The sequence below is a fragment of the Canis aureus genome, chromosome 21 (assembly GCF_053574225.1).
Source record: "Canis aureus isolate CA01 chromosome 21, VMU_Caureus_v.1.0, whole genome shotgun sequence".
NCBI classification, from domain to species: Eukaryota; Metazoa; Chordata; class Mammalia; order Carnivora; family Canidae; genus Canis; species Canis aureus.
This window is the reverse complement of record NC_135631.1, coordinates 59,799,776-59,803,182: the sequence shown is the minus strand read 5'-3', so window position 1 is coordinate 59,803,182 and position 3,407 is coordinate 59,799,776.

The following is a 3,407-nucleotide window of genomic DNA, read 5'->3' as shown; positions in this document are numbered from 1 at the left end:
GGTACCCTTGGCTTCTAAAAGGCCTAGGCTCGCTGTTTGACGGAAGTGCTGGGAGAGGTAATTGGAATCTCCCGGCACACAAGACGAGTGCCTCCAAGCTCAATTCACGATTTCCCAGTAATTCTTGTGGTAGACAGGTGCTACATACTAAGTTCCATATGTGAGAAGGTAGCTGAACGCCTTGTCCAAAAGCATCTTACTTCTGAGAGTTGAGCACACCCTCAGTCCCTCACACTTCCACACTGCCTGCAGAGTGAGTTTCACACGTCTTCACCACAGACGATTGCCAGAGGCTTCTGAGTACAAGTTAACACTGCAGACCTGGAGGGTATCTCCAGGTGCAGTAAAGTGGTAATCTTGGAACCTCCTGACTCAGAGTACTGCTACCTTCTCACTGCCATAGGAATGAAGCTAGTTGACAGCTGGCTTCAAGACATGCTTCCCTGTGAGAGCTGAGGACAGGGCAGAACCCTCCCGCATCCTGCCTGACTGTAGGAGTAGCTGCTAACATCCTAATGTTAGTGGCTGGGAGAGGTTGCGGGAAAAGCATGTGTGAGCACTGGGCCTGAACTCCCGTGTATCTGAGTTGAATACAGCGATTTCCAACGGCTTTCCTCAACCAGAGTGTAGCTAGGTTCCAAATCCCATGTACGAGCGGGTAGCAGACATCTGCCTCCCATGCATACACACTTCTGAGAGTTGAGCTTATCGCCTGTACCTCCACAGCCAGGCTGCTGGTACCCTTGGCTTCTAAAAGGCCTAGGCTCGCTGTTTGGCGGAAGTGCTGGGAGAGGTAATTGGAATCACCCGGCACACAAGACTAGTGCCTCCAGCTCAGTTCAGTGATTTCCTAGTAATTCCGGTGGTAGACTGGTGCTACATACTAAGTTCCATACGTGAGAGGGTAGCTGAACGCCTTGTCCAAAACCATCTTACTTCTGAGAGTTGAGCTCAGCCTCAGTCCCTCACAGTTCCACACTGCCTGCAGAGTGAGTTTCGCAGGTCTTCAGCAGAGACGTTTGCCAGAGGCTTCTGAGACGCAGGATAACAATGCAGACCTGGAGGGTATCCCCAGGTGCAGTCGACTGAAATCTTGGAACCTCCTGGCTCAGAATACTGCTACCTTCTCACTGCCATAGGAATGCAGCTAGGTGACAGCTGGTTTCAAGACATGCTTCCCTGTGAGAGCTGAGGACAGGGCAGAACCCTCCCGCATGCTGCCTGACTGTAGGAGTAGCTGCTAATATCCTTATGTTAGTGGCTGGGAGAGGTTGCGGGAAAAGCATGTGTGAGCACTGGGCCTGAACTCCCGTGTATCTGAGTTGAATACAGCGATTTCCAACGGCGTTCCTCAACCAGAGTGTAGCTAGGTTCCAAATCCCATGTACGAGCTGGTAGCAGACATCTGCCTCCCATGCATACACACTTCTGAGAGTTGAGCTTATGGCCTGTACCTCCACATCCAGCCTGCTGGTACCCTTGGCTTCTAAAAGGCCTAGGCTCGCTGTTTGACGGAAGTGCTGGGAGAGGTAATTGGAATCACCCGGCACACAAGACTAGTGCCTCCAAGCTCAGTTCAGGGATTTCCTAGTAATTCCTGTGGTAGACTGGTGCTACATACTAAGTTCCATACGTGAGAGGGTAGCTGAACGCCTTGTCCAAAACCATCTTACTTCTGAGAGTTGAGCTCAGCCTCAGTCCCTCACAGTTCCACACTGCCTGCAGAGTGAGTTTCGCACCTCTTCACCAGAGACGTTTGCCAGAGGCTTCTGAGTACAAGTTAACAATGCAGACCTGGAGGGTATCTCCAGGTGCAGTACAGTGGTAATCTTGGAACCTCCTGACTCAGAGTACTGCTACCTTCTCACTGCCATAGGAATGCAGCTAGTTGACAGCTGGCTTCAAGACATGCTTCCCTGTGAGAGCTGAGGACAGGGCAGAACCCTCCCGCATCCTGCCTGACTGTAGGAGTAGCTGCTAACATCCTAATGTTAGTGGCTGGGAGAGGTTGCGGGAAAAGCATGTGTGAGCACTGGGCCTGAACTCCCGTGTATCTGAGTTGAATACAGCGATTTCCAATGGCCTTCTTCAATCACAGTGTAGCTAGGTTCCAACTCCCATGTCCGAGTGGGTAGCAGACATCTGCCTCCCATGCATATACACTTCTGAGAGTTGAGCTTATGGCCTGTACCTCCACATCCAGCCTGCTGGTACCCTTGGCTTCTAAAAGGCCTAGGCTCGCTGTTTGACGGAAGTGCTGGGAGAGGTAATTGGAATCACCCGGCACACAAGACGAGTGCCTCCAAGCTCAGTTCAGCGATTTCCTAGTAATTCCTGTGGTAGACTAGTGCTACAAACTAAGTTCCATACGTGAGAGGGTAGCTGAACGCCTTGTCCAAAACCATCTTACTTCTGAGAGTTGAGCTCAGCCTCAGTCCCTCACAGTTCCACACTGCCTGCAGAGTGAGTTTCGCAGGTCTTCAGCAGAGACGTTTGCCAGAGGCTTCTGAGACGCAGGGTAACAATGCAGACATGGAGGGTATCCCCAGGTGCAGTCGACTGGTAATCTTGGAACCTCCTGACTCAGAATACTGCTACCTTCTCACTGCCATAGGAATGCAGCTAGTTGACAGCTGGCTTAAAGACATGCTTCCCTGTGAGAGCTGGGGACAGGGCAGAACCCTCCCGCATGCTGCCTGACTGTAGGAGTAGCTGCTAACATCCTTATGTTAGTGGCTGGGAGAGGTTGCGGGAAAAGCATGTGTGAGCACGGGGCCTGAACACCCGTGTATCTGAGTTGAATACAGCGATTTCCAATGGCTTTCCTCAACCAGAGTGTAGCTATGTTCCAAATCCCATGTACGAGCGGGAGCAGACATCTGCCTCCCATGCATACACACTTCTGAGAGTTGAGCTTATGGCCTGTACCTCCACAGCCAGCCTGCTGGTACCCTTGGCTTCTAAAAGGCCTAGGCTCGCTGTTTGACGGAAGTGCTGGGAGAGGTAATTGGAATCTCCCGGCACACAAGACGAGTGCCTCCAAGCTCAATTCACGATTTCCCAGTAATTCTTGTGGTAGACACGTGCTACATACTAAGTTCCATATGTGAGAAGGTAGCTGAACGCCTTGTCCAAAAGCATCTTACTTCTGAGAGTTGAGCCCACCCTCAGTCCCTCACAGTTCCACACTGCCTGCAGAGTGAGTTTCACACGTCTTCACCAGAGACGATTGCCAGAGGCTTCTGCGTACAAGTTAACAATGCAGAACTGGAGGGTATCTCCAGGTGCAGTACAGTGGTAATCTTGGAACCTCCTGACTCAGAGTACTGCTACCTTCTCACTGCCATAGGAATGCAGCTAGTTGACAGCTGGCTTCAAGACATGCTTCCCTGTGAGAGCTGAGGACA